At 43.7% G+C, this 12,067-nt stretch overlaps 1 protein-coding gene across 8 annotated transcripts in view; it reads left to right on the forward strand.

The window, feature by feature from the left end:
• The window catches only part of OGDH (oxoglutarate dehydrogenase), a 102,943-nt gene that overhangs the window by 1,529 nt on the left and 89,347 nt on the right, over positions 1–12,067 (forward strand). For 4 of the 8 annotated variants that reach the window (XM_063814205.1, XM_063814204.1, XM_054655582.2 and 1 more), the window contains exon 2: positions 11,427–11,537. The exons of the other annotated variants lie outside the window; for them this stretch is intronic. The gene's annotated coding sequence lies outside the window, so the exon portion shown is untranslated. The remainder of the gene's footprint in view (positions 1–11,426; positions 11,538–12,067) is intronic. 8 annotated transcript variants of the gene reach the window in all.

Here is a 12,067-nt window from a genome sequence, read left to right on the forward strand (position 1 = left end):
GATTCTCCTGCCTCAGCCTCCCAAGTAGCTGATATTACAGGCACGCGCCACCACGCCCGGCTAATTTTTGTATTTTTAGTAGAGACGGGTTTTCACCACCTTGGCCAGGCTATTCTCGAACTCCTGACCTCAGGTGATCCGCCCGCCTCGGCCTCCCAAAGTGCTGGGATTACAGGCGTGAGCCACTGCGCCCGGCCCCTCATTATTTTTTTTAAGCGCACTTTTCACATTTCAGTTACTTTTTCCCTTTAAATAACATCTTTATTGAGATAAAATTCACATACCATACGATTCACCCACTTGACGTGCACAATTTCGGCCAGTCGTGGTGGCTCACGTTTGTAATCCCCGCACTTTGGGAGTGTGAAAGGAAGATCCCTTGAGCTCAGTTCAAGGAGACCAGCCTGAGCAACCAAAGTGATACCCGGCGTCTACAAAAAATAAAATTATCCGGATATGGTGGCATATACCACATATACTTGTAGTCGCAACTACTCAGGAGGCTGAGGCGGGAGGATGGCATGAGCCAGGGGAGGTCCAAGCTGCAGTGAGCCATTATTGCCCCACTGCACTCTAGCCTGGGTGACACAGTGAGATCCTGTCTCAAAAAAAAAGGCCGGGCGCGGTGGCTCACGCCTGTAATCCTAGCACTTTGGGAGGCCGAGGTAGGTGGATCCCCTGAGGTTGGGAGTTTGAGACCAGCCTGGCCAACATGATGAAACCCTGTCTCTACTAAAAATACAAAAGTTAGCAGGGCATGGTGGCGTGGGCCTGTAGTCTCAGCTACAGGCTGAGGCAGGAGAATCGCTTGAACGCAGGAGGCAGAGGTTGCAGCGAGTCGAGATGGCGCCACGGCACTACAGCCTGAGCGACAGAGCAAGACTCCATCTCAAAAAAAAAAAAGGAAAGAAAAAACTACAGTATCATCTGCTTTTTAGATTTTTAGGTAATTTTTGAGATCATTGTACAAATTATTGAGAAATTCATTTTGAAAACAGTAAAATTTTAAGAAATTGTACATAAAAATTTATTCTATGCAGTCATAATAAATAGTACAGAGAGATCCTGTGTTCCTTTCCCACTTCTCTAACATTGTGCAAAACTATAGTAAATATCACAGCCAGATATTGACATTAATAAAATTCAAGATACAGAATATTCCCGTCATCACAAGGATCCCTTCCATTGCTTTTTTATAGCCACACCCACATTCCTCCCATTCCCAGTCCTTCAACTCCTGGCAACCACTAATCTGTTCTTCATTTCCCTAATTTTGGCATGTCAAGAATGCCAAATAAAAGGATTCATAGAGCCTTTTGGGATTGGTTTTTTCCAGTCAGCTTAATTCCCTGGAGAATCATCCAGGTTGTTGCGTGTTATCGGTAGTTCATTCCTTGGCCAGGCGCAGTGGCTTACGCCTGTAATCCTAGCAACTTTGGAGGCTGAGGCAGGCAGATCGCTTGAGCCCCAGGAGTTCGAGTCTGAGGAACATAGTGAGACCTCGTCTCTACAAAAAAAAAAAAAAATTAGCCAGGCGCAGTGGTGCGTTCCTGTAATCCCAGCTACTCAGGAAGCTGAGGTGGGAGGATCGCTTGAGCCTGGGCTGTGGTGGCTGCGGTGAGCCGAGATCGCGCCACTGCACTCCAGCATGAGTGACAGAGTGAGACCCTGTCTCAAAAAAAAAAAAAAAAAAAAAAGGTACTTCATTCCTTTTTATTGAAGCCAGGCTATTGGGCTATGGATGTACCACAGTTGGTTTATTCATCCATTAAAAGACATCTTTACTGTTTCCATTCTTTGGCTATTACAAATAAAGCTGCTACAAACCTTCATGTACAGATTTTTATTTGAACATAAATTGACATTTCTCCAAGATAAATGCCCAGGAATACAATCACTAAGTCGTAGTGCGTGCTTAGTTATTAAACAAATAGCCAAACTGTTTTCCAGAGTGATTGTACTATTTTACATTCCCACCGGCACTGTGTGGTCTTGTTTCACCACATACTTGCCAGCATTTGGTGATGTTACTTTTTTTATTATAGCCATTCCAATAAATGTGTAGTAATGTCTCTTTGTGGTTGTAATTTGCATTTTTCTGATGGCTAATGATGTTGAACATCTTTTCATGTGCTTATTTGCCATCTGTCTATTCTCTCTTTTTTTGGAAGAGATGGGATCTTGCTATGTTGCCCAGGCTGGTCTTGAACTCCTGGGATCAAGTGATCCTCCTGTCTTAGCCTCCCAAAGTGCTAGGATTTCAGGCATGAGCCACCATGCCTGGCCCCTGTATACTCTCGGGTGAAATGTCTGTTCATATCTTTTGTTCATTTCGTAATTAGATTGTTCGGTTTTTGTTAACTGTTGAGCTTTGAGAATTCCTAATGTATTCTAGATACCACTGCTTTGTTGGATATGTAGTTTGCAGATATTTTCTCCTAGTCAGCAGCATGTCTTTTCATCTTGGGTTTTTTTTTTTTTTTGGTTTTTTGGTTTTGAGATGGAGTCTCGTTCTGTCCCCCAGGCTGGAGTGCAGTGGCATAATCTCTACAACCTCTGCCTCCCAGGTTCAAGCGATTCTTCCGCCTCAGCCTCCTGAGTAGCTGGGATTACAGGCACTTGCCACCACACCTGGCTAATTTTTGTATTTTTAGTAGAGACGGGGTTTCACCGTGTTGGTCAGGCTGGTCTCGAACTCCTGACCTCGCGATCCGTCCACCTCAGCCTCCCAGAGTGCTGGGATTACAGGTGTGAGCCACTGCTCCTAGCCCTTTTCATCTTTTTGTTTGTTTGTTTGTTTGAGACAGAGTCTTGCTCTGTTGCCCAGGCTGGAGTGCAGTGGTGCAATCTTGGCTCACTGCAACCTCCGCCTCCCCGGTTCAAGCCTTTCTCAGCCTCCCAAGTAGCTGGGACTACAGCCGCGTGCCACCACGCCTGGCTAATTCTTTTGTATTTTTAGTAGAGACGGGCTTTTACTGTGTTAGCCAGGATGGTCTGGATCTCCTGACCTCGTGATCGACACCCCCTTGGCCTCCCAAAGTGCTGGGATTACAGGCGTGAGCCACCGCGCTTAGCCCCTTTTCATCTTCTTAACAGGGTCTTTTGCAAAGCAAAAGTTTATAATTTTGATGAGGTCTGGTTTACCAATTTTATCTTTTGTTAGATTACTTTTGGTGTTGAGTCGAAGAACTCTTTGCCTAGCCCAAATTCCTGAAGATTTTATCATATGTATTTTTCTAAATTTTTTTTTTTTGGGGGGGACACAGTCTTACTCTGTCACCCCAGGCTGGAGTGCAGTGGCATGATCACAGCTCACCGCAGCCTCAGCCTCCTGGGCTCAGGTGATCCGGTGATCCTCACACCTCAGCCTTCTCAGTAGCTAAGACTACCGGAGTCTGCACCATGCCTGGCTAATTTTTGTATTTTTTGTTTTTTGGTTTTTTTGAGACGGAGTCTCGCTCTGTCGCCCAGGCTGGAGTGCTGGAGTGCAGTGGCACGATCTCGGCTCACTGCAACCTCCGCCTTCAGGGTTCATGCCATTCTCCCACCTCATCCTCCCAAGTAGCTGGGACTACAGGTGCCCGCCACCATGCCCGGCTAATTTTTTTTTTTTTTTGTATTTTTTAGTAGAGACGGGGTTTCACTGTGTTACCCAGGATGGTCTCGATCTCCTGACCTCGTGATCCCCCCCGCCTCGGCCTCCCAAAGTGCTGGGATTACAGGCGTGAGCCACCGTGCCTGGCCTAATTTTTGTATTTTTTGTAGGGACGGGTTTTGCCATGTTGCCCAGACTGGTCTCAAACTCCTGGGGTCAAGCAATCCTCCCACCTTGGCTTCCCGAAGTGCCAGGATTACAGGCGTGAGCCACTGCGCCTGGCCAGTTTTATAAAACTTTTAAATTTTACATTTAAATCTATGATTCATTTGGACTTAATTTCTTTTTTCTTTTTTTTTTATGTTTTCACTTTATGGTACTTTTTGATGAACAGTTTTTAATTTTAATGTAATTGATATAAATTTAGTCTTGTGGCCAGCTTTTTTTGAGTCCTAAAGACTCAAGATCAAATAGATATTCTAAAAGTTTTAATGTTTTTTTTTATTATTATGCTTTAAGTTCTAGGGTACCTGTGCACAACATGCAGGTTTGTTACATATGTATACATGTGCCTTGTTGGTGTGCTGCACCCATTAACTCGTCATTTACATTAGGTATATCCATTTGGAGTTAATTTCTGTATGTGGTTTAAAGTTTGAGTGTTTTTTGGTTTTTGTGGGGGTTTTTTGCTTATGAATATCTAACCAGCACCATTTGTTTGAGAAGACTGTTTTTCTTCCATTGAATTGCTTTTGCACTTTCGTCAGAAATCACTTGGCTGTACTTGTGTGACTCTGTTTCTGATTCTGTGTTGCATTCCATTGATCTTTGTGTCTATCCCATCACCAATACCGAGAGTTTTTATTATTGTAGCTCATAAGAAGTCTCAAAATCGGATAGATTGATTTCTCTCACTTCTTTTTCAAAATTGTTTCAGCTAATCTAGTTCTTTTGCCTTTCTTTTTTTTTTTCTTGAGACGGAGTCTTACTCTGTTGCCCAGGCTGGAGTGCAATGGGCATGATCTCGGCTCACTGCAACCTCTGCGTCCTGGGTTCAAGCGATTCTCCTGCCTCAGACCCCCGAGTAGGTGGGACTACAGGCATGTACCACCACACCCTGCTAATTTTTTTTATTTTTAGTAGAGATGGGGTTTCACCATGTTGGCCAGGCTGGTCTTGAACTCCTGACATGATCCACTCGCCTCGGCCTCCCAAAGTGCTAGGATTACAGGCGTGAGCCACCACGCCTGGCCACCTTTCTTCATTATACTTATTTATTATTTTTGAGGCAGGGTCTTACCCTGTCACCCAGGCTGGAGTAGAGTGGCATTATCACAGCTCAGTGCAGCCTCTACCTTCCAGGCTCCAGCAATTTTGCTACTTCAGCCTCCTGAGTAGCTGGGACTGCAGGCACGTACCACCACGCCTGGCTGGTTTTTTTCTTTTCTTTTCTTTTCTTTTTTTTTTTTTTGAGACGGAGTGTCACTCTGTCGCCCAGGCTGGAGTGCAGTGGCGCGATCTCGGCTCACTGCAACCTCCGCCTCCTGGGTTCAAGCAATTCTCCTGTCTCAGCCTCCTGAGTAGCTGGGACTACAGGCACGTGCCACCAACGCCTGGCTAATTTTTTTGTATTTTTAGTAGAGACAGGGTTTCACCATGTTAGCCAGGATGGTCTCGATCTCCTGACCTCGTGATCCACTTGCCTCAGCCTCCCAAAGTGCTGAGATTACAGGCATGAGCCACTGCGCCTGGCTTGTTTTTGTTTTTGTTTTTTGTGACAGTCTCACTTTGTCGCCCAGGCTGGAATGCAGTGTTGTGATCTCGGCTCACTGCAACCTCTGCCTCCCAGATTCATGTTATTCTCTCACCTCGGCCTCCTGAGTAACTGGGACTATAAGCACCCGCCACCACACCTGGCTGTTTTGTTTGTTTGTTTGTTTGTTTTGAGATGGAGTCTCGCTCTGTCACCCAGGCTGGAGTGCAGTGATGCGATCTCGGCTCACCGCAAGCTCTGCCACCCAGGTTCACGCCATTCTTCTGCTCAGTCTCCCGAGTAGCTGGGACTACAGGCGCCCACCACCATGCCTGGCTAATTTTTTGTATTTTTAGTAGAGATGGGGTTTCACCGTGTTAGCCAGGATGGTCTCGATCTGGCCTCGTGATCCGCCCGTCTCAGCCTCCCAAAGTGCTGGGATTACTGGCGTGAGCCACCACGCCCGGCTATAATTTTTATATTTTTAGTCGAGATGGGGTTTCACCATGTTGGCCAGGCCGTTCTCAAACTCCTGACCTCAAGTCATCTGCCCACATCGGCCTCCCAAAGTGCTGGGATAACAGGTGTGAGCCACTGGGCCCAGCCACCTGGCTTTTTTTTTTTTTTTTTTTTTTGGAGACGGCATTTTGCTGTTGTTGCGCAGGCTGGAGTGCCATGGCGTGATCTCAGCTCACTGCAACCTCCACCTCCCAGGTTCAAGTGATTCTCCTGCCTCAGCCTCCCGAGTAGCTGGGATTACAGGTATGTGCTGCCACTCCCAGCTAATTTTGTATTTTTAGTTGAGACGGGGTTTCTCCATGTTGGTCAGGCTGGTCTGAAACTCCCAAACTCGGGCCATCCGCTCGCCTCGCCCTCCCAAAGTGCTGGGATTACAGGCATGAGCCACGGCACCTGGCCAAGCTGTCTTTTTAAAATTTTTATTTTTTGTAGATATAGGGTCTTGCTCTGTTGCCAAGGCTGGTCTCAAACCCCTAGGCAAGCTATCCTTTCACCTCAGCCTCCCAAAGTGCTGGGATTACAGGCCTTTTTTTTTTTTTTTTCTTGTGTATAATGCACCATTTCTCTCTGGCTGCCTTCAAGGTTTTGTTTTTTTTTGTTTTTTGTTTTTGTTTTTTGTATTGAGTTTTCTGAATTTGTTTATGATGTGTCTTGGTGTGCATTTATTTGGGTTTATTCTTCATGGGGTTCTTTATGCCTTTTGCCAGATTTGGGAGATTTGTAGCCATTATTTTTTTGAATGCTTTTCCAGCCCCTCCTTCTGCCTTCATCAGGGACTCCAATGACATCAATATTAGATCTTTTGTTATTTCCCTGAGGCCTTGTTCTCTCTTCAAGTTCACTGATTTCCTCTGTCTTTATTCTGCCCTTTAACCCATGCTAAAGCTTTTTTCTTTTGCTTAGTGCGTTTTTCAGTTCTGAAATGTCTGTTTTGTTCTCTACATCTTCTCTTTGCTGAAACTTTATTTTTCATTTGTTTCAAGCATGTTCATAGTTGCTCGTGGAAGCATTTTGAGGATGCCTCTTTTAGAATCTTTTTCAGATAATTGTAAGTCTACGTCATCTTGGTATTGGTGTCTATAGATTGTCTTTTTTTGTTTGAAATTATCCCGGTTCTTTTGGTTTTTTTTTTTTTTTTTTTTTTTGAGATGAAGTCTCGCTCTGTCGCCCAGGCTGGAGTGCAGTGGCGCGATCTCAGCTCACTGCAACCTCCTGGGTTCAAGCGATTCTCCTGCCTCAGCCTCCCAAGTAGCTGGGATTACAGGCATGTGCCACCATGCCAGACTAATTTTTGTATTTTTGTAAAGATAGGGCTTCACCATGTTGGCCAGGCTGGTCTTGAATTCCTGACCTCAAGTGATAACACCCACCTCAGCCTCCCAAAGTGCTGGGATTACAGGTATGAGCCACCATGCCCGGCCAAGATTATCCTGGCCCTTGGTGTAAAGAGTGATCTTTGACTTGCAACCTGGACATTCTGGGTGTTATGTTATGGACTCTTGATCTTGTTTAAATCTCTAAGCAATGCAGGCTTCCTCTGCTGGGGCAGGGAGGGGCTGCTTCCTCATTGTTGCTGGTGGGGTGTCTGGGGGGAGGGATTCCTTGTTATTGCTGTATGACTGTAAGAGTTCCCCGTTAGGCCTTGGTGATATCACCCTGCCTGGGAAGGGAGGGGTGCTGCTTCATTGCTGCTGGTTGGGATTGAAATCCAGACTCCCTACCTGGTCTCCACTAACTTATCAGGGAGTGAGTTGGAAGGGCTCATTATTCACCAGGTGGGGATGAAAGTCCCTGGTCCCTATTCTGACACCAGCTGAGTGGAGTGAGGATGTTTCCTGTGGAATTTGGCCGCAGTAGAGCAATTGTTGTTTAAAACTTTAAAAGTTTTCCATCTTGCTGCTCTTTTCCTGGTCCTTTGGCTAGAGAGAACAGGTTTCTGTTTGTAGTTTTCTTTGTCTACACCTGTTGGGATTTCTGGATTGTAGGCTTCTCGAGTACCTAGGTCTGAAACACATGAAGCATAAAGAAAATCAAGAACTCAGTGCTCGGCTGGGTGTGGTGGCTCATACCTGTAATCCTAGCACTTTGGGAGTCCGAGACAGGCAGATCACTTGAGGTTAGGAGTTCGAGGCCACCCTGGCCAACATGGCAAAACTGTCTCTATAAAAAATACAAAAATTAGCCAGGCATGGTGATGTGCGCCTGTAGTAGTCTCAGCTACTTGAGGGACTGAGGTGGGAGAATCACTTGAGCCTGGGAGGTCCAGGCTGCAGTGAGCCGAGATCACACCACTGCACTCCAGCCTGGGCCACAGAGCAAGACCCTGACAGAAAGAAAAAAAAAAAAAACCTCAATGCTCTTTCTTTGGGTCCTCTGGTTCCTAGCCAGTCTGCTTCCTTCTCTCCACCTTTCACAGTCTTGTTTTGTCTTAAATGTAACGCCTCATGTTTTTAGCTATATTTAGCAGGAAACACGTTTTATATATGCTTTAATGAGATGTTGAAAAATTGTCCTGCTTTCCATAAAGATTTAATAATTTACACTCTATCAATACCTTTTAAAAGTGCCTATTTATCTACACCCTCCCCAGTCAACCTGTTTATACCACATCAGTCATGGGCACCTCAGATGCTGTGGGGCCACATCTCAGGGAAAGGGCAGAACAGTCTTCAGACCTATATACTGAAGCGTACTCAGGGATCTGATCAGGGAGCTGTCAGTCCCTACCAGTGGTGACCACCCATGATTGGTGAGCTAAATAGGCTTCTGTGCTAAATGATGGAGACAGCCTACTAATGTTTTGGAAATTACCAGTTGACCGCCACTCCAAATTAGCTAATGTTTAGGTTTAAATATCTTGGAAACTTGAACTTTTTATATCACTAGTTTGCCTTTTTTCCTAGGCTACATATATATGTATATATATACACATATGTTTATGTATATATACACACATATATATACGTACATACGTATATATACACATATACATATATGTGTATATACGTACATATACACATATATACATATATGTGTATATACGTACATATACAATATATACATATATACACATATATATGTATATATACACATATGTATACATATATACACACGTTTATGTATATATACACATACATACGTATATGTGTATATGTATACGTATATACGTATATATGTGTATATATGTATATACGTATATACGTATATACGTATATACGTGTATATACGTATATACGTATATACGTGTATACGTATATACGTGTATATACGTATATATACGTATATACGTATATACGTGTATACGTATATACGTGTATATACGTATATACGTGTATATACGTATATACGTGTATACGTGTATATGTGTATATATACACATATGTTTATGTGTATATATATACACATATATACGTATATATATACGTATATACGTATATATGTGTATATATATACACATATATACGTATATATACACACATATATACGTATATACGTATATATATACACGTATATATATACGTATATATGTGTATATATGTGAGCCAAGATCGCGCCACTGCACTCCATCCTGGACGACAGAGCGAGACTCCGTTCGGAGCTCTGGAGTCTCACTCTGTCGTCCAGGCTGGAATGCAGTGGCGCGATCTCGGCTCACAATAACCACCTCCTGGGTTCAAGCAATTCTCCTGCCTCAGCCTCCCAAGTAGCTGGGACTACAGGCACCCGCCACAGTGCACAGCTAATTTTTTTGTAGTTTTAGTAGAGGCGAGGTCTCAGCATGTTGGCCAGGCTGGTCTCAAACTCCTGATCTCAGGTGATCCACCCACCTCGACCTCCCAAAGTGCTGGGATTACAGGCATGAACCACCATACCCAGCCATTTCTTTAGTCATAGATATACCTTCAAGTTTTCAAAGTGCTTTCATATTTGTGTTACAATTACAAAAAGACATTATGAGGGGGTTAGGAGTAATTACTGTCTCCACTTTATGGCCCAGGAAAGCTCACACAGTGACTTGGTGTCACGTGGTCTCTGTTGGCCCAGGAAAGCTCACACAGTGACTTGGTGTCACGTGGTCTCTGTTGGCCCAGGAAAGCTCACACAGTGACTTGGTGTCACGTGGTCTCTGTTGGCCCAGGAAAGCTCACACAGTGACTTGGTGTCACATGGTCTCTGTACCTGCAGGCTCAACAATTGTTTCCATCTAGCAATGAAAAAAAACTTTACAGTTTAAAAGTAATCCTCACTACTTCCCTCAGCTTGTGTGTAATGAGGTGTCACTAGTGAAAGATAATAAATTCTTTGAGATTCTCAGCCAATAAGGGAGAATTGATATCTGTACTCTGTACATGAGTTTTTTGTATTACTACTAAAACAAAAATAATTGCAGGCATGAGACAACAGCCATAGGTCTGTAGCAAATGTGTTCATGATTCATCAGAAGAATTGAGTCTGAAACTGAAAAAAAGAAAGTGGATGAGTTGTCCTTTAAAATGGTTGCCAGCTAACACTCATAGGGTTTAAGGATCATGTAATGATGTGTGGGTTTTTTTCCCTCAAAGACTCATTTACTGAGAAACAGCAGACTGTTTTTGCTAGGTCTTGCCTTTTTAATTACCCCCCTACCTAGCCAATGTCATATTGATAGGCGTCAGTAGTTGGTTTATTTCCCTCATTCTTTGTGCCCTTTGGGTACCTCCTACCCAACTGGGGAAATTCGAGGCGTAGACCTCGAAGGCTTCATATTTCAGACAGAACCCTATTTAAGTATATCGTTTCCTAAGGGCAGGGCGTTTAACACCTAAAAACTAATTTTCCTTTGGTTTTTACTTTTTTTCTTTGTACAACTTATTTTTCCCAAATGTATGTGTTTATTCTTGCATCTTGAAATTAATGGATTACAACTTGTATCATTTTTGTGTACAGTGATAAGTTCAGTTACATTTTTTCTTACACATTAAAAAAATAACTTTATTGAGACATAATTCACATACCATACAATTCACTCATTTAAATTGTAAGGTGAATGTTTTTCAGTATATTAGAGGGTTGTGACACCATCAGCACAATCTAGTTTTAGAGCATTTTCATCCTCTCCTCCCAAAAAGAAAGCCCTATGTCCATTGAGTTACTCCTCATCCTTCCCTCATTTCTCTGCCCCAGCCCCAGGCAACCACTAATCTACTTTCTCTCTGTATAGATTTGCCTATTCTGGAATGTGATATTATTATCGTATATGGGTTTTTGTCCATGATTCCTGGTTCCATAGTTCTTGTTATTTCCTAAGTAACTAAAATAAGCATGTATTTTGTTAAAGTATTTCTCCTTGGTTCCTGAAGTAGCTTCCAAACAGCTTCAGAGTGATAAAGGTGAAAGTCTTTCGTTACAATGTTGGGGTGCTTTAGGCCCCAGAAACAGGCCTGTGGCACTCCTTTCACCTGCTGCTTTTTCTCCCCAAGGGAGGCCATAGAAACTAAAAATATACTCTAATATTCCTCCACTGTTCTGTCTTGGAGCCAGCAATAAAGAAATTCTCTGACCTACCTTGTCTGATTGTAGGTCACAAGACACCCACTTCAGGAGTCCTGCCTCACACCCACAGGAAGGAATCCTGCACAGAGAGGCCAAGAAGAATCTGAACAAACAGGCCTGGCTGGGTTTCCCCACTCGGTCTGTTGGTATTAGATCATACCCTTTTTGTCTGATCACCTATCTACATGGTTATCTATGCTTCAGTCATGCATATCCAATGAAGTCTCCATAAAAGGCCCAAGAGGATGGGGTACGGAGAGCTTCTGGATAGCTGAACATGTGGAGATTCCTGGAGGGTGGCATGCCTGGGGAGGGTATGGAAGCCTCCTTACCCCATCCTACACCTTGACCTGTGCAACTCTTAATCCACATCCTATGTTATATTCTTTGAAAAAAACAGTAGATGTAAGTAAGTGTTTCCTGAAATTTATTGAACCAAAGGAGGGGGTCATGGGATCTCCAGTTTCTAGCTGGTTGGCCAGAAGTACAAGTAAGACAACTGGGGGCTTGCGATTGACATCTGAAGTAGGAGGCAGCCTTGTGGGATTGAGCCCTTGACCTGTGGTATCTGATGCTGTCTCCAGGTAGGTAGCAGCAGAATTGAATTGCTTATTGGTAGGGAGAATTCCCCACACATTTAGTCACAGAAATCTTCTGTGTTGGTTGTT

Source organism: Pan troglodytes, chromosome 6 (genome assembly GCF_028858775.2).
Source record: "Pan troglodytes isolate AG18354 chromosome 6, NHGRI_mPanTro3-v2.0_pri, whole genome shotgun sequence".
Lineage (NCBI taxonomy): Eukaryota > Metazoa > Chordata > Mammalia > Primates > Hominidae > Pan > Pan troglodytes.